The sequence below is a fragment of the Marmota flaviventris genome, chromosome 16, assembly GCF_047511675.1.
Source record: "Marmota flaviventris isolate mMarFla1 chromosome 16, mMarFla1.hap1, whole genome shotgun sequence".
NCBI classification, from domain to species: Eukaryota; Metazoa; Chordata; class Mammalia; order Rodentia; family Sciuridae; genus Marmota; species Marmota flaviventris.
This window is the reverse complement of record NC_092513.1, coordinates 7,777,991-7,803,588: the sequence shown is the minus strand read 5'-3', so window position 1 is coordinate 7,803,588 and position 25,598 is coordinate 7,777,991. Positions and strand designations below refer to the sequence as shown.

General features: G+C 41.0%; 1 protein-coding gene across 1 annotated transcript in view; it reads left to right on the top strand.

Annotated features, from left to right (window-relative positions):
- The window catches only part of Dok6 (docking protein 6), a 382,726-nt gene that overhangs the window by 348,446 nt on the left and 8,682 nt on the right, over positions 1–25,598 (top strand). The window lies entirely within an intron of this gene.

Genomic DNA, 25,598 nt, shown 5'->3' with positions numbered 1-25,598 from the left:
CTGCTATCAGATTAAAAGAAAAAAAAAAGAAAGAAAAAAAAAAAAGACTTTCCACTAAAATAAAATAAAAATGTTCAAAATAGTTTTTATAAAAAAGTCAAACCAAAGAAAGTAAATAGAAAATTATAAAAAAAAAAAAAAACCTGTTAGCTCTTAATCGCCAATAACACTAAGGAAGGAAGACCTGATAATTGGTAGCTCTCAAAGAAAATCTATGAAAGGCTTAAAATTCTTCATTAGCAGTTTGGTTGGTTTCATTATGTTACACATCATATTTTGTGTGGATTTATCTGATTATGAAGACTTCCTTTTCACCTTATACTTCTCAGCAGTATTTTACTAAACCATTAATAATTGCTGAATGCTAAAGTGAGTATGTTGCCAGATTAAAATTTCTAGAGAGGTCCATGCAAGATTGTAGCTATAACAGTGACGTTATGAAATGTTCCCTGGTTAATGTCATGATTCCTAGCAATACTATAGATATTTGATAATATTTAATAAGCTTTTCCCAGTGAGTGCATACTGATTAAAGATAAATAAAAATGCATTTTATGTGGTATTGAGAAGATTCTTCACAAATAAAATTCAAAACAGCCCACAGTAGGAGGGTAATATATTAAATGCAGAACTGTAGAAAAATGCACCAAGCAGAAAAACACAGTGACTCTGCTCACTCTTGAAAATCTAATGAAGGAAACTGCAAAGGAGGGATGTAGTAGGCAGCCATGCTCTCTACAAGAAAGCACTGACCTACAGCGAATTACACAGACTGCACCTTGTTTATCTACCTCACATGAATTTGGCTTGCATATAAAGCAAAAGTCATGTGGCTAACTGAAAACAGTTCTAACTCAACCTAACAGTTCCAGAAAAAGGAATTGTTTTCCCAAAAAACAAAATTTTTGAGGTTGTTTTTCTGGAGTGGCAGATCCCAAAAAAGAACCATCCAAAGGGAAGAAGGACCTGGGACAGACGTTGTTTTCCACGGTCTCCACTTGGAGGATGAAGGGACTTGGGGGGATCTGGTTTAGAGATTGCTTTCATCCAGACAATGAATGAGTGTAACACTCTTAAATCCTGGTGTATTATCCCAAAATGCACTTATGGTTTCCAAGCAGATCAATTACTCAAGCAAATGAGATTTTTTTTTTTTTTGGTTGAGATTTAGAAAATTTCCTTTTAATTATATTAACAAACGGTGAAGTTCCATTTCCTGACATGACGCTAGACCTGCAATGCTAATATATATATAAAGTTCAGTTATTCCTTTTAATTCTGATTTTAGATGAAAACAGATTTTTAAAGAGATTCTATGAAAATTATTACACATGTATGAATGTCCATAGTTTTTAAGTCTATACACTAGAAAATTAGCAATGTATGCTCACAAAATTGTTCTTCATCTGAGTTCATGTATGCAATCTTGTGAACACTTTGGGACAAGATCCTTGTTGCTGCTACCTCTGCCTTCACCTTTGGCCCAAATGATGCCTTAGAGAATGAGATTCAGCACCAAACCACTTCAACCTCCCTCCACTACTTCTTAGTACCCCACACTACTTCTTGGCCTTTCTCAGGCCAGATCGAATCTTTTCCTAGGAACACCCAGACTTGCTTGCTCTACAGGTACAGGTACCGAGGACTGTCAACGTGTCCTGGGGCTGTGTCACACGTGCTCTGACTCTGTCTTTGGGAAGTGTGTCCACCAAAGGGAGTATCTGCAGGGCCACATGAAAATTAACATGGAGTTAGCAATAGGGGAAGAGTTGAGGTAAGTTTCTGCCCAGAAGAGAAGGTAGAGTCCTTGCACTGCCGAAGCAAGGGCAGCACTTCTGAGCAAACTGTGCTTCATACGGTTTCATGCAGAAACGGAGGCTGCTGTTTTATTTATGTTACCTTAGATGGCTTTGCTACCTAGAAATTCTAATTGGAAGACAACTGAATGAAATACTTAAAATTTTTTTCAGAAACATGTTATTCCTATAATTGGGTTTGGGATGTATGTTAAATTTTGTAGCATCCCAACTTTTAATGATGTGAAACAGTCAAACATTCAGTGCGAACATGCTTTGGAGTGACTGCACTCAATGCCACATCAATCTCAGTGTGATTAATGAGCTTACTCCATATTTATTAAGCAGGAAAATAGGATTATTTCCTTTAGAATGCATGAGTCCAGCAGAATAACAGATAAAAAACATAAATTTTGCAACTGAAACCCTAACTAGAAATAAGCTACATGAGTCAAATGCATTTTGGTTCAATTAATCAGAGACTCACACACCATTGGGCTGGCTATTCTATATAGTCATTATATCAAATAACAAGCTTATTCAGGAATCCATTTGCCATTATAGCTCTATAAATTTCTAAAATGTAAACACTAGCCAATGAAGTCCATCATGTATTCAAATAGAAAATAGGATCAATATTGAATTCACATAAAACTTTATGCAGACCTGGTCAAAAGATGCTGATGGATACATCATGGGCACACTTGTTCATTATCAGAAGTGCCAAGTGACCTAGTTTTGCTGGCAGTGTATTGATAATGACCACTGTTATTCTCAGTCACAAACCATTAAAGCTTATAGCATTTAGACATTTTCTAGGCAGTAGTCCTTAAAATGTGCTCCCTAGATTAGTAGCACCAGCATTGCCAGGGGACTTGTGAGAAATGCAAGTCCTTGGACCTCCACCCAGACCTACTGAATCAGAACTACTAGGAGAAAGCCCATGAGTCTGCATTTTGGAAACTCTTAGGATGATTCCCATGCATGCCTGAATCCCAGACAACTAGTCCTTATTTTTGCCAAATTTGTGAGTGACAAGAATCTCATTACTGGGCAGCAAAGTCACAAGGAAGCACAGATTTCCTGACTTTCCTAATATCCTCCTGCCCTTGAAATTGCCTCTACTATGCTATACATAAAATAAGTATTCATTGAACATCTCCTATATATTACACAAAGTTTCTGTCTTCATGAAGCACACTTTCACAAAGAGGAAAAGGGAAACAAATGAAAAAAATGTATATGTACTAGAGTATGTTGAATAGAACATCAAAGAGTAATGATGCTACAAAGAAAAACTAAGCAGAGTAAAAGAAAAATGAATTCGTTCTGTATCTTGCGTAACTCAATCGGCTGCGAACACTTCTCTCGCCCTGCACGGTGGTGCCACTGATTAGGTGTGCCCCAACTGATAGGGAAGACAGTGGTGGCACTAGCTTTTTTATCTCCATCACAGACCCTTTTGGGGTGATCATAAATCATATCACATTTAGTATATCTTTGAAAAAATTTTAAGAGTGAAATATCAAGCAAATTTTAAGAATCTTCAAGCTTCCTAGATGAGATAGCTGTCAACAGCACTGATGGAGATATTGACAGCAAACTGGCTGTCAGCTCTCAAGGGTCAGGTGGCATAGTCCAGATGTTATTTGATGGACAACTCTTCAGAACATCTGCCATTAGAAGGACTGTGTGGATGAAGGTAACGCCACCCAGTTTAAATAACTAACCTGGATAATCCCCGAAGTATTCCATACTCTTGGTCTAACCGTGGAACATGCAGGAATAACTTGCAAGATGGCAGCACAGGAAGTAAGCTAAGCTTGAGTGACAGGTACACCAGGCCAAGGCCAGGATTCGGCCTCAGGTTGACATGATTTCACAACTTGTACCTGTGCTGAGGGCACTATTTTATTCCAGATCTTGAAGCAACTGAAGCCTGAGAGACATGAAGTGGCTTGGGAAGTTCCAAGATTCGTGGTCGTCAGGTCGATCATTGTTTAGGTGGCAGTGGAGGGACCGGACCGACACAGGGGAATGGGAATGTGATTCACTGAACACATTTACTCACATAAAAAAATAGGCTTATCCAATTGCAGGGGAATGGGGATGTGATTAACTGAGAGCTGTGCTGGGGTTGGGGTGGCGGGTGTGTGTATGCTTCCTGAAGTCCTCCTGGGGATCTTAAGAACCATGATTAAGAAAAAGCTCTGAGAAGGCTGGGCAGCCACCCTCCAGTGCCCTGGGAATATCTAGGAGCTGCTCCTGACATTTCTGTACTTATTAATCAGTTGAATATGACTTCTAGATAAGACGGCATCTTTTTTATATGGGGCCTCACCTTGGGCATAAATGGCATGAAGGTGAACCTCAGCAGAGCTTTGTTTGTAGGGTTTAGGGCTTGTGGTGTGCAGCAGAGCCGTCGGACACTCAGCCTGGATGCAGGGAGGTGACTCAGCCAGGAATCAGGCCACCTGGGTCTTGATCCTCAGAGGAAGCTGACAGTCCTAGGAAAGTCAGGCCCATCGCTCCAGGTTCAAGCTTTTCCAAGTGCTAAATAGGAACAAACTCATTCTTATCTCCCAATGCTATTTTGATAAGTAAATGATGCAATTACATGTGAAAACATCATGAAGCCTAAAAGCAATGTAATACACATCTTATCACATGGGCCACCTGGCCGGAGCCCCAGGCGGAGCAGCGCTGTGGTCTACCGCGCGAGGGCCTCCAGGGGGCGCGCAAGAGCCGGATTTGAGCGGCCGGGGAGCCAAAGGGACCACCGAGGGACGGGCAGGCGCTGCTTCTTCTCTAATATTTTTATGAAATCGCTGTGGTCGAATCCAACACCCACGAGAAGGAAACGGGGACGAGCCGTCTCACTGTCCACCGTAACCCGACCAGTGAGGACGTGCTGTGCGGTGAGTCTGCTGAGTGCTCGCCCCTGGGGAAAGGACGTGAGAGTCCCCCCAGGGGAGAAAGCCCGGCGGAGGCCAAACCCAGCCTGCGGCCGGGGGATGCCCGGAAAGGAGGCGGGATACCAGGTGGGACCGGCAGAGTAACTGCTTTTATCCTGTAATATGTCACTTGTTGCACAAATCTGTGCCGCTTGTGTGATTTTAAACTCTTCAGAGGGGGAAAAAACAGTAAGTAAGAAGCAATACTAGATGATGGAGGTACGTGCTGAAATCTGTGTTGAAGCAATTCACTGGGTTACTGATAAGGTCTGACACACCTGAAGGTTAATCCGAGGCGTGTTTTAACTCTATCTGGGTGAAGGTCACCCTTTGAGATAAGAATACAGCTGCAGGAATAAATCACTTAAATAAAAGCAAAGGAAGTTACAGGTGACAGAAATCCTAATAATAACCGTATTTTTGTCTCTGTGTGTGTATTTTTGGTTGAAAGCCATGAAATTTCTAATATTTTTCAGTTGTGAACTCTAAAACTATAATTTCATGGGTTCAATCTTATCTTTATGCCCAGATAGACAAATAGACAACCACAGATAGACAGATAACACATGTTTATTTAATTTGAGGCTTTAGACATTTGACTATTTTTTTTTGTGTTTTGGTTTCATTTTCCATTTCATTTATTAAATACATTTAGTCACATAAAAAATAAGCTTTATACTGTAACCTTATCCAATTGCATTTTCTATCCTACATTCTAATATCCTCTAGGATTTATAGAAATACTATTTTTTGCCCATATGGCTGTTTTCAGAAACTAAAATACTGTGACCTTAAGAGAAAAGGAGTAGAAGCAGATCTATTGCTACCAATGACAGTATAAGAAACCTGCAAAATATCTTGATTCATCCTCCACTGAGTAATGCTTTTCAAAACTTAATGCAGGCTCATGACCCATGAGGAGGCTGTGCCCACCCCACTGCTCCTAATTTGTACTGTTGGAGAATCAAATTCCAGACACGAAAGGCCTGTGGTGTTGCCAGGCCCCTTTCCAAACTCCTGATCTGCTGGACAGTGTAAAGACAGCAGATACTCCTGGGCTTCTCGCTGCCAATAGAACGTGCCCTTTTGTATCTCTCATGCAGTTTGTTGCTCTTCCAAATAATAGGAACTGTGCATAACATAAGTTGTGAGCATACATATGATTGTAAAGAGACCACAGTGCCTGTGGAAAAAAAAATTGGCAGATTAGCTACACAATCTTACAGCAGATCTGCAGCAAAGGGTTGTGTTTTATAACCAGCAAGGTCCAAGGTTGGTTATTTCAGGATACCTTCCTGAATATGAACAACTAATATGTATGGAACATTTGCCAGAGTAAATGCTGTACAAAGAATGCCCCACATTGCCCTTGTAAAGATACCGGTGCCTAACCTAAAAGGTAAGGTGGCTATTATTCTTTGTTTTTAAAAACACTTTCTTTACTATTGAATCCAAGGCAGGTGTAGGACCCAGGAAAAGAAAAAACCCAAATCACTGCAGTCTTCCAGCAGTAACTTCAGAAAAGTCTTTAAGCAAAAACTCACAGCAATGTCTATCAGTAGGTATCCATAGAAAACTCCAAAGGAAAATATTTTGCATTTGGTGCTTCATGTACGCAGAACAGAATTCACTTTGGCCCTTATAAGCAGTAAGTAGACTCATAATTTCAATGAACACTAAAAAATAATCATATTAAACTATCATAGGTGTTCCCTCTTACCTTTTCTTGCATAGTTGGTTTTAGTTCTATGATTTTCCAGCCCAATTCAATAAATGTTTATCTTGGGCTGACTATTCAGGTGACCATACTGTCCATAATTCCAGAAGTGCTCTACCTGTATTTAGTGAAAAAGTTCTATGTTTCTTCTTCATTATAAAAAGACAATAATAAAAATAATCCTTCAGGGTCTTTGGCCCTAAAATCAGTGGCAATGGCTCCCCTTATTTACCAATGTCAACTTTTGTCTTGATCTACTCAGGCTGTCCTAACATCACAACAAATTACCAGAGACTGAGTCCCTTAAATAACAAAAATTAACTTTGTCACAGTTCAAGAGGCTGGAGGTCTGAGATCAGGGTGCCAGAGTGGTCTGGCTCTGGTCAGGACTTTCTTCCTGGCTTGGGGACAGTCACCTTCTTACTGTGTCCACATATGGCCTTTCTGTTGTGAGTGCTCAGTGAAATAAATCTGTCCCTTTCAATAAAGCCACTAGTCCTACAGATTGTGACCCCACCCTCATGACTCAATTTGACTTTAGTTCCTTTCTTAAACCCTCTTTCTAAATGCCACATTAAGGGTCTGGGCTTCTGTGTGAATTTTGGGAAGGATGAAATTCAGTCAAGAGCAGTCTTGTAACAGCCGAGTTCAGTCCAGGCTCCCTGTAGCCACCTGATAGGTGCAATGCAAGCATCCTCTGGCCACTTCAAGGCCACCATCTCAGAGACTGACTAGCTAGGCTTAAAGTTTGCCAAATCAAAACTCTGAGGTTTGGAACATTCTTAGAAAGCTGGGAAAGTCAGAAAGAGTCCTGTTGACACAAAACCAAACAAATACAAAAACAAAACAAAAACCATCAGCACCCTCCCCCAGATGCCTCCTGCAGGATTCCCTTGAGTTTAAAGTCCATGAACTAGGAGCACCTAAGACCACTATCTCGTGGCACTCCACCTAGATTCAGCCCTCTCGGCCCATGAGCAGGGCCACCCTGCAGCCGCAGTTCTCGCAGAACCACTCTGCTTGCCTCCTGCTCCAAGGCAGTTCCAGTGCACCCTTGACAACCCTGGGGAGGGACGGCTCTGGTGGGTGTTTCGGGTGGCAGTGGACACCACTGTACGTCAGTGAGCATCCAGGCAAGGAAGCATTGAGAGTGGGAGATAAGTTTTGGCCCCGTATGAGTGCGTGGGCTCAGTGGACGAGCATGACACCCACAAGGTAGGATGTCGGGAGGACAGGCTGGGATGTCAGAGCAGAACCTGGGCTCAGAACTTCTTCCCAGGAGAGTCTCCACACCACTCTTAGGGCTTATCAACTAACTGAATCAGAGCCAGGCAGATTATCTAGAATAATCTAATTATAGACTGTACTCACCTACAAAACACCTCCAGAGCAATACCTGTGTTAGTGTTTGAATAACTGAGAGCTGTAGCTTTGCCTAGTTCACACATCAACGGACCATCTCTGCCTAAAAATCTCCCCTTTACACTACTGAGGGCTCCCAAAAACCAAGACAAAACCTAGAGCCACCTCAAGGCCAGAGTGTTAAAGGACCCCCATCGAGAGGAAAGAGCTAGAGTCTGGGATCTGGCTCAACCACCAACAGTGACATGGGCCCCAGGCAAAACCAGCAAATCTAGCCTGTCCTTACGGGGCTCTTGGGGGTGAATTGAAACAAATACATTGAAAACCAAACTTCCGCATTTATAGTGGGGGGTTTATTTCCTATTATTGTTATTGATATTAAGGAATGTTTGCCATTTATTTAGAGCCAAGGAATATTTCTACAAGTACTCACAGGTATCCCTTCTCCAGATCCATTCAGCATATGGAGTACATGAGATTTTCAGATAGTGATCTATTATTATTATTATTATCATTATTATTATTATTATTATTATTATAAGAACACTTAATTTGAGCCTCAGCCTCTTAACAAATTTCTATGAGCATAACACAGTATTGTTAAGTGTTTTATATATATATATATACAAAAGATTTCCAGAACTTATTCAAGTTGCATACCTGAAATTTTATACTGGTCGACCAGGGAATGTCCAGTTCTCTTTCTCTGCAGCTTCTGACAAGAAGAATTTTACACTCTGTTTTTATTTTCTTACAAGTCTCATATCAGTGGAATTATGCAATATTTGCCCTTCAATGTCTAGCTGATTTCTGGAAGCGTAATCTGCTCAACCATGTTGTAGCAAATGGCAGGATTTCCTTCTTTTATAAGGTTAAATAATATTCTGCTCTGTGTATATCCAGTGCACCCGCATTTCCTTTATCCTTTCATCTGTTGATGGACATTTAGGTTGTTTCCTTGTCTTGGCTTCTGGGGACAATATTCATGCAGTGGTCTAAACCACCGCCTAATATCTGGCACTAATTCCCACAGGAATATCCCGGGAATGAATAAAAGTGATCATGCTTTGATGTTTCTGCTACCTAGATTTTTAAACATGCAGTCCTTATTTGAACCTTCCTAAAATACTAATTGTCAGTAGAAAGTAAAAGGCCAAATGCCGTGCACAGTTTTTCAAGTCACTGATGAATTTTACCCATAAAACACACTTCAGTTCATTTCAAAAGAGAACAGTGTTACCCCTCTGCACGAGATTTCCTCCATAGGGAGATGCACGGATTGATTAGCAGGAAGAGTGGGGAGTAGGAGAGACCTTTAGCATTCAATTCACTGGTTCTGTATCATGTTTCTTTCCCTTTAGAAATGTAATGTTAAATTAAAAACTTAAACATTTAGATGCAATGTTTAAACATCACCAGAATCAATTGTTATTAAACTAAAAAGCCAAATTCAAAATTTTCTGAAAATCAGAATAACAGAAACAGTGGCCACTCATTTATTACACTGTCACAGTTGTCTTTTGAATCATGTGTCAGCCACACCGTGGAAATGCACACTGTGGTGGAGACAGTCTACAAGCATGAGGTGAGTTGGTAATTGAGTCATGGGGTGTGGCAGGAAGGTCTGATTCTCAGCCTGCTGCTCAGGCCCCCGCCTTTGTCACACGTCCTGTGTGAGCCACATCTTTCCTCCACATTCTGATAGCCCGTGGCAGGATACTACTCCAAGATGCACAATGCCTGTTTCTTTTCAGTTCAGTTCAACTGTTACAGGGCACAAAAAGAAACTACCTTAACAAAATAACTCTGATGAGAGAGAGACTCACCAGTGAATCTTCTCTGAATGTCAGCCATCCTGAGTTGTAGGCTATTTACCCTGTAAGCTCTTTATTTTCCATCTCTAAAAGGACAACAACTTCTCAGAGCAATGTTGAGGGGCAGCAAATTTTCAAGAACAATTTTCCATATTCAGAATTAAAACGTGCTTTGCTCTTTTCAACAATGGTTCTAACAGGATAAAAGCTTGATTCTCAAACCACAGGGATCATTCATTTTCTCTGCTTTGTGTTTGTTCTAAAATAAATGTTTCCTGTTTCCTTCTTTGCTGTGAAAGTCAAATGGGTCCTCTGATATTTTTATGATTTTATCTATATGTTGATAGCATGTTACTGGTTTTTTTTAATCACTGAAAAAAGTTCTCTCCACCAAGACAATAGCACAATAAAAACCCGTTTGCCTTATTAGAAATAAATTGAAAAACTCTTCTCAGGTGACTGAACTGTCTTAGACTTGAAATTAAGGAAATAATAGTCTTTTTCAATCCTATAAATTTAAGTGGTAGGTGGGTCACCTACCGAATCTTCTGTTCTCTGGGGAACATAACAATGTCCATATTCACTCTCTTTGTCTTGTATCCTGAAGTTATTCACCTCTCTACACGAAACTATCTGAGTGGATAGTTTTATACAACTATTCACTGTGTAAATTATCATATAAAGACAATGTATATTTCAGATCAAGAAAAGATTTACTAAAGTTTAGCAGAGTCTTACTAATTAATAAATGTAAAATCCAAAAAAAAATATTGAAAGGCAATACTACTAGCATGACAATCATTGAATATCACTATTTACTAACATTGTCAAGAACTGTGAAGGGTCTGAGATTTTATTCCACATGCAAGTTAGTAAGTTAGCCTGCCACCGTGCCATGGATGCTAGTAGAATACATGAGACTCCTAGATCAGAGACAATAACAGTTTACTACTCACAGCAACATCACTAACCAGAGTATCAGCATTTGGAATGGTTTTCTGATTCATAATTACCACCAGATGGAACAAAGGGGGTCAGATAGCACTGTACAAGTATTGCAGGAGAGCAACAACAAGTTTAGGAAACACTGACATTTTATATAGGAAATAATCCAGCCTAATCTTTGCCCTAGAGAGAGACATTATCTTTCTTGTACTGCACTAAACAATTCTGAATCCTGTAGTCCTATAAATATCCTTGAAAAGATAACCCAGAACAAAGACAGTGAGTGCTTTGCACAAAAAAATCATGCAGATATGCAAAGGTCTCGTGGAGAATTGTCTATTAACCAATTCACAGCATAGGTCTTGTTTCCTCATTTTCTCATTAAATGCACATCTGTGTAGATTTTTTAAAAATCTTCTAAATTGTTGCACTTGGTTTGGACAGGGTATTATAATGAAGCTAGAAATAATCATTTCCATATTGTTATATTTACACCAAGAACATGCATTTGACAATCACACTAAACTTTTTTTATTTAGATTTCCATATTTTCAAAAAGTGTCATTTTTCATTAGTCAGGAGCAGGTCATATAATTAAATTACTTTGACTCAACAGGTAACTCATGATGATCACAGATGTGCAAGACCAGAGCTGAGACAGCTGTGTTCTCTGTGTATTTGACTCTGTGTCTGTGCACACAGGAGTGAGCGGCTGCATACATTTTTCATAGTTTTATTCATTAATATTTATTGAGTGTCTGCTGGGTGCCTGGAATTTTACAAGGCTCCAAAGACACAAAGGTAAATAAGCTTTCTCTCTTCAAGTTCAGTGGAGTCTCGTGGAGGAAACACAAAAGTAAAGAGATAGGACAGTGTTTGCAGGGGTCCTAAGAGAACACATTTCAGTGCTCCAGGTCTGGGCTGGGGAGGATGGTGGGGAGGATGGTGGGGAGGCTGGTAAGGAGGGGTGCAGCTGGATTCCTTGAGGAATTCTTAAGCAAAATATAAGGATCCACCTGTAACCATGGAAGCTCAGGTGAGTGTGAGCGTGAGGGTAGACATTCCTGGTAGCTCAGGCAGCCCTGCTATAGGACAGAGAACCTGCTTCTTCTGAGAACTACATGTGGTTTCAGATGACCACATGTAGAGAAAAGGATCTGGGGAAGAGACCAGAAAGAAAGGGGACTATAGAGTAAACACATTTCAGCCCATAAAGGGTCCTTAGTTGAAATGTCCACACATGTGAAATATATGTGTATGAATACGTGAAAGAGTTGGTTAAGGGTAAAAATCTGGTTGGAAGGAAACCCTGGGAGATTTGTGAAGAGTCATTATTTGCACAACACAAACTGTATTTTTATATAGATTTTGGCTAAAAAGGAGCGAAACTGATGGCTTGTACATAGATATTAACTAAAGAACCCCAAAATTTCACTCTTGGCACCACCATTAAAAACCTTAAGTACTAAGTGAGGGAGCTTGCATTTTTCCTAATCACTTTAGCAAAGAACACATAGAGGAAGGTGATAACTCTGGCAGAACAACCAATTGGGTGTCTGCAGCCATGAACTTAATGAGAAAATCAAGGTAGAGGTTGTGGATCAGAGAGATGGATCCAAGAGTTGTTAGGGAGGTAGACTCTCTCTCCAGGATGTGATGACGGACGGCAGGGGAGAGAAACAATGATGGGAAGCACGGGGAATAGATGTGTCCCAGTTCTTTGTTCTGTTAGGTTGGTGGGTGCCATTCCCCCAAAATAGCTAATATGAATGAAGAGAATGATGTGTTCTGTTGTGAAATAGCATTTCTCAGTAACAGCCAAGATTTTCTTTCTTGCTCCTTCTTTCCTATTCAAATGGCAAATGGCAAGTTGGAGAAGCACAGGTTTGTTCATTTCAGAATCCCCTTTATTCACTGTCAATGGGTGATTGAGAAACTTGCAATTGTAAGATTTCCAGCTGTTGGACTTTGTTATGGAGGTGTTCCCCAAAAGCTCATGTGTGATACAGTGCAAGAAAGTTTAGAAGTGAAGTGCCTGGGTTTTGAAGCCTGAATCTAATCAGTGCGTGGATTCACTGGTAGGGATTAACTGCGTGGTAACTGTGGGCAGAGACAGTATGGCTGGAGGAGAATGGTCCCTAAGGGAATGCTTTGGGGGGGTCTGTATTTTGTCCCTGAGGAGCAAAGCTTAGTCTCTTTGCTTCATGATTGCTGTGTCCTAAGCCTCTTTTGTCTCTTCTACCTTGATGTCCTGCCTCATCTCAGGCTCAGAGATATGGAGCTGACCTTCTATGGACTGAGACCTCTAGAACTATGAGAGCAAAGAAACTCTTCCTCTTCTAATTGTTCTTGTCAGGTCTTTTGGTCATGGGGATAAAAATTCTGACTAAAGCAGGCTTTCCCAACCAAGATCTCCAAAGAAATTCACCTTTACCCCTTACTTCTGTTTGGGGGGTGGAATTCTTCAATTTATCCAGATCTCATTGTTTAGTAAGTTAAACATTCAGACAAAATTTTCGAATAAAAAGTAAGCAAGTGGGAGTTTTTAATACAATATGTTGGGTTTTACTCACTCTGTTGGTTCAGTCACATACTCACTTCATCTTCACAGGTCTGGGACAATTAAAATTTGTTCTCATTGTACAGATAAAGGGGAACAAAAGGCCCAACTTACACAGTCAGGACTCAATTCTGAGTCTGTCATACTCCAAAGTGTGCTCTGTATCGCTTTCTCTACTTCAGTTTTATTTCTCACCCTGCTTGGAACCATTTCAACTTTCCATATTACGACTCGGCCGGGTCTGCAGGCTGTGTGGTCTGTGAGCCTGGCGGTGTCAGCAGCACCAAAGGTCCCGTCTCAGGTCGGGCAGACACTTCCTTCACAACTGCACCCAAACTTCTCTCTTTGATTTTCATTGGTAAGCATCACATTTTTAGTCCCACATGCTTGGAGGAAATAAGGCCATACTCATATAATAATAATAATCCACTTATTAAGCACCCACTGAATACAATAGCTTGTACTAGAAACTTTAAACACCATCTTATTAAACTCTCACAAGTCAGAAACTGAAGTTTCGTGTGACAGAGGAACTTGCCATGGGACACACAGCTAGAGAATGCTTGAGACTACCCTTCAAACCAAAAGCACTTGGCACATCTGGAATCCCAGCCACTCAGGAGGCTGAGGTAAGAGGATTCCAAATTCAAGATCTGCCTCAGCAACTTAGCAAGGGCCGAAGCAACTTATGGAGACTCTGTTTCAAAATAAACAATAGAAAGGGCTAGAGATGTAGCTCAGTGGTGAAGCACCCCTGGATTCAATCCCCAGCACCAAAACAAACAAAAAAGCCCATTTGACTTCAAAGCTGCTAGTGTGGGCTCGTCCGAATGACTTACACTGCCGCTTAATTTTCTCAGGACTATTACACATATACTTGAAAATATAATAAGCTCAAGAATACTGAATGCAGTCTTTCTCCAGGTTTCTGTCACTTATTCTCATATGTAGTATAGGTAAGATCCTAAACCCTTACATTTCCCTGTCCCACGTACAGCCCAGTGTGCTAGGGCAGCAGAGCGGTGGCTGAGAGACAAAGAGGACAACCAGAGATGGCACATGAGACCTAAGGTTACTGAAAACAGCTCACAGGGAAGGATCAGGGGTGACAGCTACTGCAGGGAAGAGGTACGTATAGGTCAGGTTTCAGAAGCAGTAACATTAAGAGCTGTTTTTCAATCCCATTGTGACCAGCATTCCAAGGAACTTAGCATACATACAGAGAAATCATTTCTATAGAAAACACCAGTTGCTCTAGTCTCCAGTGCATGAGAGAGAGAGAGAGAGAGAGAGAGAGAGAGAGAGAGAGAGTTAGTTTTCTTCAAGATAGTACTTACCTGGACATTCTGGTTCAGGCCCTTCCATTGTTCCCTCGACTTGGCCTGGCTCTCGGGATGGAAAGGGACATTTCCAGGACATGACACATTCCCCAGCAGGACTCGCCAAACTTCCCAGTACCAGAATTTTTAAGGGGGGAATGTGGAGAGAATGTTTAATGGGTACAAAATTAGACAGGAACCACACATTCTGGTACCTAATGACATAGTCGGGTGGCTATTGTTAACAATGAAAACTTGATAGAGACTGTGTGCAGACATAGAGGCAAAAAAAAACTCAAGCAAACAAGCTGCTTCTGTCCTTGACTTAGTTAACATTTATAAAAATGTAGTTTTTATGATTTACCAGTTTTCATTAAGTACACATTATTAATTAGGTAAACGTAAATAAATGGCTTCCACTAAAATATTCTTCCCTTCCACTGCAGCAGTGAACAGAGAATGACTCTGCAGCACTCGCCACTTTGTTGTCATACAAAACTCCAGGAATAATGCAGTTGGTTTATTGACCGTAATTTTCATGGTATCCTGTAGGGGTATCAGGGAGATTAAATAAATCAACGTAAGTGAAATGTCTGACACTTCCTGGTGCACTGTTGGTGCTTAATCAGTTTTAATGATCAGCAACATCATGTGCATGGGACTCTGCTACTCGATATATGATTACATATGACCCAAGTGTCCTGGCGAGTGTGAGGACAGGCCTCAGAGTCTGTATTTTTTATCTCTTTCCTATTCTGCAGGTGCTCAGAGCAGGTAACATAGGTGTAGATAACATGATGTTGTAAAGTGGCAGTTATTTTGAATATGCATTTATTGGACTTTCGCATTAATACTTACTATGAAAAATAATCAAAAAATATATTGTGAATATGTTCTCCAGTATAATAACAGTAAAATAAAAGTAGTTAACTAAAAATTAAAGAGTAGTCAGGCACACCTGTAATACCAACTATTAGGAAGTCTGAGGCACCAGGATTGCAAGTTCCTCAGCAACTTAGTGAAACCCTGTACTTAATAATACTACTAATAATAAATGACTGGCAAATGGTCAAGATCATGACTTTCACTGTTGTGGGCTAGATGCAATGGAATCTTGCCAAATAAGAATCGTTCAACTTGCCTAGAAGAGCATAAGCATAAAAACTAAGAAATTCTAGAAGAATTCCTCCTTTGTCCTACCCTCCTGGACTCCATTTCCATGACTCTCAGGTCATTTGTCTTATTCAGTGTTTACAACACTAGTAAAGACATATTGAAATATCCACTCTGGAGTAAGTGCAGCCTGCTGGGAAACTGAGTTTCAGAATTCTAAGCTCTGAAATTCTTCTGTCATCTATTAATTGTGCGATTCAGAACTTAGAGCAGTGAATCTAATGATCAATACCTATAGAGCTTTCTCAGTGAAGACGAACTGGCTCAACACTCCACCACACCCAGCTCCGCTGGCCCATCCTTGTCCATATCACTACTAGCGACTCTGTCCCCTCTTATTTGATGCTGGAAGATGGCAGATGAGTTGTGGAGCAGAGGGAAGAATTGTCAGTAAGGGCCAGGAAATGCCTGTGAATCCAGATGCTTCCTTTTATCTCTGTAGAGTCTTGTCAGAGGTGGTTCTATCTGGGGGAGATTCTATCCATCAGATACTGTTTGGTGGGAAGGGAGTGGAACAGCCTCTTGGTAGAAATCACAGAGAAAGACTTCAGATGACAGCTCCAATGCAGTCTACTCACTTTCTTAAACTCGTTCAAAAGCTTCTGGTCATTTCCAAGAAAAAAAAAAAATCTACTCTTCTTAGAATAGAATGAAATCTCTGTGATTTGTCTCCTCTCTATCTCTCCGTCTTGTCTGCTACCGCTCACCAATAGGGTTTTCATGTTTCATTACTAACATAATGAGGGCCAAATTCATAGGGGTGAAATATAAAGAATTTGAAAGTCATAACTATTACAGGCCTTGTGACCTCAGAAGTCTAGCCAAGGAACCACTTACGAATCTATTATGCACATTAAATATTTGCAAATATAAGGCAGAATTTTGTCTGTGGTGATCATAACACTTCCTAGATCTCTGGAAAAAGCAGTCTATACTTATTGAAAGGGAAAACCCCAGGCCATCTTTTAGAACTTGGGAAGCATATGTTGAGCTTCTAGAAAGTGAGATGGAGACTTAGACCTTTGTCAAATTAAGAAAATTTTTGACACATATCCTCAAAGTTATTTCAGAAGTTCCTAGAGTAAATGCAAGCTTAATCTTACATCTATTTCAGAATAAAACTGTGCTACATTATATGAAAACCCGATAGGAAATTTTGAACCATTTCATGATATTCTTCATGTTCATTCTGAACTTCATAAAAAATGTCTCCTGTGTAAATTTATTTAACATTCAGTGATTTCATCTATAATTTCTCTATGTATATATTATGTAAATAAGTACTAGAGAAATTGTGGAGAAAAAGGAACACTTCTACATTGTTGGTGAGACTGCAAATATTACAGCCACTATGGAAATCAGTATGGAGGTTCCCCAAAACACCAGGCATGGAATCCCATATGACCCAGCTAAACCACTGCTCAGTATTTATCCTAAAGAATTGAAGTCATTTACTTCAGTGCTACATGCATACCATGTGTACAGCAGCACAATTCACAATACCCAAACTATGGAACCAGCCTAGTGTTCATCAACAGACGAATAGATAAAGAAAATGTGGTATGAGCTGGGGTTGTGGCTCAGCGGTAGAACACTCGCATGTGCGAGGCCCTGGGTTCGATCCTCAGCACCACATAAAAATACATAAATAAAGTCATTGTGTCCAATTACAACTAAAAAATAAACATTAAAAATTTAAAAAAAGAAAATGTGGCATATATACACAATGGAGTTTTATTCTTCCATAAAGAAAAATGAAGTGATGTCATTTACAGGAAAATGGATGAAACTGGAGACAATTATGTGCGTATGCCCCAGCAAAATGAGTCAGACTCAGAAGGTAAAGGGTCTTTTGTTTTCTCTCATGTGTGGAAGCTAGAAAGGAAAAAGGAAAAGAAAGGTGGGGGTGGATCTCATGAAAACCAAAGGGAAATATGCAGAGAAAAGGAAGGGGGGATGGGGAGGGGAGAGGAGAGGGGCAGTGCTGGGGATGATATTGGCCAAATTATATTGTTATATTGTGTGCATCAACAAATCCCATCATTATGCACAATTACAATGCACCAATAAAAATGTGAAAAGAGAATATATTATGTAAGGAAGTCCTACTGTCATGCAAAAATGTTTTATCTTACATTAGTTTAAGCTTTTAGATAAGAATTTCTTATCTAAATATATAATCTTAAGGACTATCAGTTGATATGTATCCTTCCTATTATCAATTTATAGGACATTAAGGTGATATTGTAGTAAATTTGTTATATAGCTCAGTTTATACCTCAGATCTGGGAATTCTGTACTTTATAATCCCAACTAACTCCTTGGTTGCTGAAACTGTCTAATAATAGATTCAAAAATGGGAACAAAGATAAATCAGTAGATATTGTTACTTTTATTAGCACCATATTCAAATTTTATAGCTGAACTTTTGAGAATGGCAACTTAGTATTTATAATTTTAAAATTAGATATCTGCACTTTTCATTATAGGATATTTTCCCATTCCCTTTGCTAATCAATTAGTGGATTTCCATTCATGTATTCTCTGTCTATGTTGTTTTAATTCAGATGATTCTATTTAATATCTGCCATTTTACTGGCTGTCACAGGTTGTTTATAAACTCTACAGATACTCAAATGAATTCTATATCTGCTAATAGTAAAGAGTTCAGCTAAATTTTATAAAGAGAGCTCAGAGGTACAAAATTAATATCCCAGTAGATAATTATAAGAATATAAGAAAAATTAAATGCAGGCAACAGGAATGAATGAAAGTTACTTCAACCAGAATAATAGATATAAGATTCTTTTTATTCTGGAGAACTTATAAATGGGTATTAAAACGTAATTCCATTGATTCAAATTAAACCATATTTAAAGCAAATCAAAGTATAATAAGCTACATCATTATTTGATACTTTTCAGTGTTTTTAAACCACCAGTCTCTTTATATCTGAGCAGTACATAAAATTGAATGATCTGCAGTATTTTCCTGCAAAAATTTTCTGTTTAAGAGAAAGAATACTTAGATGTCCACTTATGAGATAAACAAAGGTCTCTGGGTAGGTAGAAGTCCCATTTATTAATAGATATATGTATGCAATTTATGTCTGCTAAAAAATTAGTAAATTTTTTTACTCTGCTAGTAAATTAAAGAAAAGAGAAAGTAGGAAGAAAATGAGGAGGGAAAGAAGAGCTCTTGCAAATCACAGTCAGAGTGGTAGAATTTTATTTCTGAAGTCTGAGCAAATTACAAATCTCCCCAAAATAAAGCTGCAGAAAAAGACAGTGAATGGGGGAAAAAAAGAACTGGCAGAGGGGGTTAGTGCAGGGAGATGAGTGGGGGAGAGGAAGGGGATTGATGGGGAGGGAGGAGGGACAGGAAAAGGGAGGGACGGTGGGATGGAACTGACCAAGTTAGGCTCTGTGCACGTGTGCGTATGCCCCAGTGCGTTTCACCTTTAGGTATATCTATAAAGCACTAATTTAAAAAAAAAACTACAAATAGATGGAAGGATGATCCACAGAGCCAAGGAAGGAGAACGGGGGAGGGAGAACGTGAGGGGATTGAAGTGGAGCCATCTATATCCCATGCATGCATGGTCACGTCAAAATGAACCATGATATTATGCGTGACTATAATTTTCTAATAAAAACATTAAAAAGAAAGTGAAAAACAACAAGATTAGAAAATTGCGAGACCAATACACCATTTGAACATATAAATAGATGACCCAGAAAAATAAAACAGAGGTGGAAGAGAGAAAACAGAAGTTAAATAATTAACAGAAAATTATAATAATTTAGAAATATTTCCTGGAAATGAAAGGCATCTGTTCTTTGATTGAAAAAAAATTCATGAAGTTTTTGAAAAACAAATACACCAAGAAATATTATCATGAACCTTTCAACACTAGGAAGAGAGAACTGCCTAAAAATTCTAAAAAGGACAAAGGCAGGTTACGTGGACAAGATTTGTGGTGGGTATTACTCTGTGTGTGTCTGTGTGTGTGTGTGTGTACCCAGGCACACAGATACCAAGGGACCCGCCCTGTTCCCAGTACATCCACACTGCATAGGACATTAAACAAGTTTAATTAAAGAGCTAAAGGTAGCAGGAAAAAAAATTGCAACAGTATAAGAAATTTTTAATATTTTTGCAATGAAAACTTGATATCAAGACATAAAGCCCAGAACATACTAAGATTTTACTACCAGAAAAATTATGCAGCAAAAGGAAATTAACTAAACAAGATGCAGTTGTTCATATTTCAACTTGAGAAAAAATATTTTTAAAAATCCAATAATATTCAGATCAATCTAACACTAAGAAAGTAAGTTGTTTTACATCTACTAGGTAGAAAAATGTATGGTACAATGCAATTTGACACTTTGTATTAGAAACCTTGTAACATAAAACCACTGTTAATTTTTGTTCATGGTTCTGGGGATTGAACCCAGGGCCTCACATGTGCTAAGCTTGTCCATACTCTAGCTCTGAGCTATATTCCCAACTCTATCTTTTATAGATTGTTATGGCTCTAAATTGTGTCCCCCTAAAACACATAGGTTGAATTGCCAGGGTGAGTGTTTTGGAGACAGGACCCTTAAAGAGTTAACTGAGGTAGAATTAGATCATGGGCCGGTTAACCTCCAACACACCAGAGTTCTCAGAAAAGGAGAGGAGGACACCGGCCTGCTCACACAGAAGGGCAGGCCTGGGGACGCCGAGATCACAGCCACCTGCAACCCAAAGAGAAACCTCACTCACAGGCCTCAGGGAAACTCCCCTGACCACCCTTGACTTGTGACCTCCAGAACTGTGAGAAAATAAGTGTTCCCTGTTGAGTGGCCGCCTGCGGTGTCTTGTAGGGCAGCCCTAGCAAACCAAGGGAGCTTTGCTCCTTTGATGGCTCTTGTTCTTTTCCAACCACCTCACTATTTCAGAGGTACTCGAGTCAAGTCTTTAGGGATTGGGTTGTGAAAGCTGCCACTTCTTCCCCTGTGAATTGTGCAGTGAGACCTGTGTTTAAAGCATGTGTCTGTGGTGATGGAGCCGCTGTCCAGGGCAGCTTGTCCACCTCTGCATGCGGGACCCAGAGGTGCCTCCCCACCTGGTTGGGCCTGCTGTGAAGCACCCCTAAGTCTTCCTTTTGCTTTTCCCTCATGTTAAACCAAGACTCTGAGGACTAGTCGGAGTTCACCCGGGAAGCGGAGCCCACAGGACACAGTGGGTAGACGAGGCATTTTATCACAGGAATGGGCAGGTGGTTACGGAGGCCACGTCTGATAACCTGCCCACGGCAAGCTGAAGGCTCAGGACAGCCGGTGCTCTAAGTCAGTGGAGGCCAGAGGACTAGGGGCTCTGCATCCAAGGACGGAGACAGATGTCCCAGCTCAGAGAGAGGACTTGCCTTCCCCCTCCTCTCTGTTCTGTCCAGAAGGCTTGGATGATGCCCACCCTCGTTGAGGGTTTTTTTTTTTTTTTTTTTAATTTGGCCCACTGAATACAGCACTCATATTGAACAAAAGCACCATCACGGACACACTCAGAATCATGTTTTACCTGCCATCAGGGCTTTCCTGAACCCAGTCCCGTTGACACATAGAATGCAATCTCACCTGCTGGGGTTGAGACGATTTCTGAAAATAGTATTTCTAAGGTACCTGGCACAGGATCCAGACCTCAGTGAATAGTGGTTGTTATATAGTGACTCTACAAATCATTCCCTGTATAGATTGAAGCCAGTGACCGTAGCTCCCCTTTGGTGCCAGTGTGCTGAAATAAACCTGGATACCCCAACAAAAGTATTCAAGGTCACAAAGCCACTGACCTCTGGATCCCCAGGGGAGTTCAGAAGCATGAGGGGAGTGCACCATGACCAAAAGAAAACAGAGTCTAGCCGGAGTTAGAACTTGAAAAAAACTGAGTAAAATTCAAATACAGTTACAGAAGGGATGTGGGCAGTGTGCCTGGCATTTCTACATGTAATTAATATAGGGCAAGTCATTGCTCAGACACTGTGGACAGCCCTGCACTGCTGCTACCCCTGGTCTCACTTCAGCCTTCTCCAAGCTGCAAGGTCAGCATGAACGTGCTCAGTGCTCCATGGACACCACACTGCCCCCAACTCACTACAGCAAGAACCCCAGAGACCCTCCTTCTGCCGCCTCCTCTCTGTCCAGGCCTGGTCTGCAGTCGGCCTGCTCCAGTCCTGCTGGTGGCCAGAGCTCTTGGTCAAGAAGGAACCCAGTCTCTGCTGTCACCCTCCAGGACCAGTGGTGGCCAGCGCTCTCACTCCCGGCACTTCCCTTCCTTCCGAGGAGCATTGCTACCTGTTTATTTTGCACTTTGTGTTTTCATTTTATTTTATTATTCAAGGGAACAGCACCCTTTCATCATCCCCAGACCTAGCAAATTAATAAGGCACACAGAGAATCATGCAGCACCTCTACTTGGCCCACTGCCTTTGCCACATGTTTTATGCCTTGGATCCTCTGACTTCCTACAAAGAGTATTTTCCTTAGATGACATGTGAAGAAAGAGTAGAAAAACCAGAACCCACCAGAATGCCCTGCTCAGCGAGGCCTCTGTATGGCCAAGGACCTCCCTACTCCTCAGGAGGGAGACAGTGTCATGGGTTGGCCTGATTGTTTTTTTTTGTTTTTTTTTTAATTTTTTATTGTTGGCTGTTCAAAACATTACATAGTTCTTGATATATCATATTTCACAATTTGATTCAAGTGGGTTATGAGCTCCCATTTTTACCCCATATACAGATTGCAGAACCACATCAGTTACACATCCATTGATTTACATATTGCCATACTAGTGTCTGTTGTATTCTGCTGCCTTTCCTATCCTCTACTATCACCCCTCCCCTCCCCTCCCCTCCCCTCTTCTCTCTCTGCCCCCTCTACTGACATTCGTTTGTCCCCCTTGTATTATTTTTCCCCTTCCCCTCACTTCCTCTTGTATGAACTTTTGTATAACTCTGAGGGTCTCCTTCCGTTTCCATGCATTTTCCCTTCTCTCTCCCTTTCCCTCCCACCTCTCATCCCTGTTTAATGTTAATCTTCTTCTCATGCTCTTCGACCCTACTCTGTTCTTAGTTACTCTCCTTATATCAAAGAAGACATTTGGCATTTGTTTTTTAGGGATTGGCTAGCTTCACTTAGCATAATCTGCTCTAATGCCATCCATTTCCCTGTAAATTCTATGATTTTGTCATTTTTTAATGCAGAGTAATACTCCATTGTGTATAAATGCCACATTTTTTTTATCCATTCATCCAGAGTGGGAACCGCTGGTCTTGCCTTCCCATTCAGCTGCTCTTTTCTACCACATTTGCAACTCTCCAATTGCATTACCAGTTTGGATGTTTTACAGTACAGCAGGGAACCTTCCCTCCTCCCAGGCTGGGTGGTTTTGCCAGTGTGGCACTCTGGAGTTCCCAGAATTGGGTTGGGGTGATTTCCTATAATTCTATTACAATAAAGCAAATGTTTCAAAAGTCTCTGTGTCCAGTAGATTTCCTTATTTATGGAGTGGGACTATGTTTCTGGGGCCTGCGTACATACCACAGGGAGAAGCTGGCAGGCTGGGGTATGTTTCAAAGTGTACTTGAAACCACCAGGTAAAGACATTGTGGGTTTGGTTTTTTTTCCCAGTTTGTCAACATTACCTGAAAATATAGTAGAAAATGTTATTTTCTATTAAAACAAACATGAGTACACAATGGAATCAAAATCAAAATTCAAGAGGACTTTTAAAATAGAGTCATGATTGTTAACAAATGTCATTTGTGGTTGGCTAAATATTTCTGATCATTTTGATAAAAATAGCATTGGAAATTAAGCCCTTGTTAAGAAATAGAACACCCATTATAAATTTTCTGCCCTCAGATTCCCGGGTCCAGATTCAACCATTTGTCTTTAAGGGGGACTGGAGGGGAAAGTTCAGGAAGTGATTGCGCTATCTCAGCATCACAGATGAACAAAGTTGTTTCCTCACGTTGTTGATTTAAGCCCGGGGAGTGGATTTTTGTTTCGCTTTCATCAATAGTGCCTCAGGGCAGAATTCAAATGAATGTTGAGAAAATGCTTAATTATTTCTCTCTTTTGTTCACATACTTACTCTGCCAAAATCGAACAGCATTTGTAAAGCCTTTATGTATTCTGTTCTGATTGAGGTGTGTTGTTTTTGTGATAAGCATTAAATAGCATAGTTTGTAAGTTGTCTGTAAATAAACAGTTGAAGAAAGAAAAACCATGAATTCATTTCCAATTAGACTAGAAATGACTCACAGAAGAGGTGAAGAGGACAAGGTTGACCTTGAAACAGAATGACATTTGAAAGACACCAGTGAGAGACAGCACATAGAGATGGTAGAGGAAGCCGGCAGGGGGTTGGGGGCGTCTTGGGGGTGCAGAAGGAGTGACAGGAAGATGGGCCCACTCTGCGGAAGGAGGAGGAGAACCAACTTTGGCTGCAGCCCTGCAGCCCCTGTGGGTCTGCTATGGAGAGGGTGCTCTTCCCATCAGGACCACGAGGCCCAGAGCCGCACAGCAGAACTCAGGCTGTGGGCAGTGGTGGGGAAGTGTGCACTCTGAGGAAGGAAGTCCTTCTGGTTGTCCTAGTGACCTGTGTGGTTCCGGGACGCAGCTCCCATAAGCTCCGCCAGCTGCCTCCTGGGAATCGCCAGCGAGGCCCTGTGGACTCTTGGTTTGGTGCCGTCTGTTGTTCTTGGTCTGACCCTCATTCCCCAGCAGCCTGCCAACCAGAGAGGCAGGCACCTTCTGTCCACAGGGGGCCTTGCCCACAGGGTCCGGTACTATGTTTGTCCATGATTGCTGATTGTTAGTTGCATGATGCACCTGTTAGTCTCAACATTCTAGGATAAAAAAAAAAAACCGTGTTCATAGGTGAAGTGAATTATCGAATTTTTAGCTTTCAGCCCACAAAGTAATGTGAGTTAAAGATATTTCGAAAACTTTAAAAATAATAGGAATAAGAATAAATAAATAAGAACCAAGGCCAGGAATATAGTTTTAATATTATACTGTCTATCTGCTTTAGGCTGATAAATACCAGTATTCCCACTTAGAGAAACTATGGAATATCACTGGCTATGAATTATAAATGTTAAGATATGGGGATAAAATCACTAAAAATGTGATGCCTCTTCCCCTATCAGATCAGTGTATCAGAACTTGGCCATAGAAAGTCATGCCAGATGCCACTTCCTGAGAGAGGCCTTCCCCAGTTGCCCCGGAGGGCAGTTTGGAGACCACCATGGTGTTGGATCCCCTCAGCAGAATGGCAGTACTTAGCACGGATCAACTCACTGGTTTAATAGTCTAAAGGTCATACAAACTAAGTGGCTTTATTAGCATCTAGAATTTGCAGATAAGGAAACTGAGAAACCCAAAGAGAAGTGAGTACCTTAAAGTCAGCTGCCAGCCACACAGTACAAGAGGCCTCACATGTGCCTGGTGTCAAAGCCCCAGACATCCTGACCTGCCTTCTCCTGGTCTAACCCCTCTAATCTGTCCCCACGCCAGCCCTCGCACCCCTAAAGCTTCCCTTACCAGCCCTCCAGGCCCTCTCTCGCCCTGTCCACCCCTGCCCTGCTGTTCTTCCTTCACTGTGGCTCCAGGTCCTGCAGGAGAGGGAACACACACTCAGTGGAGATGCCAAGAGAGTTTAAGAAGGGACTTTTGGAGAGCTGTGGGCAAAGTCCAGGAAACCTGGGGAATTGTGAGGGACTCACAGTGGAAGGCCTGGCCACCATCAGACCTGAGGGCCCCAGGGAGGAAAAAGGGCTTCAGGACCTAGGAGACAGAGAGGAAGTGCAGGAGCCGAAGAAGCAGAAGGTACTGGAACTCAGAAGGCACTGCAGAAGTGTGAGCCAGAAGGGGAAGGAGGAACTGCCCCACCCACCCTCTCCTCCCCCAGG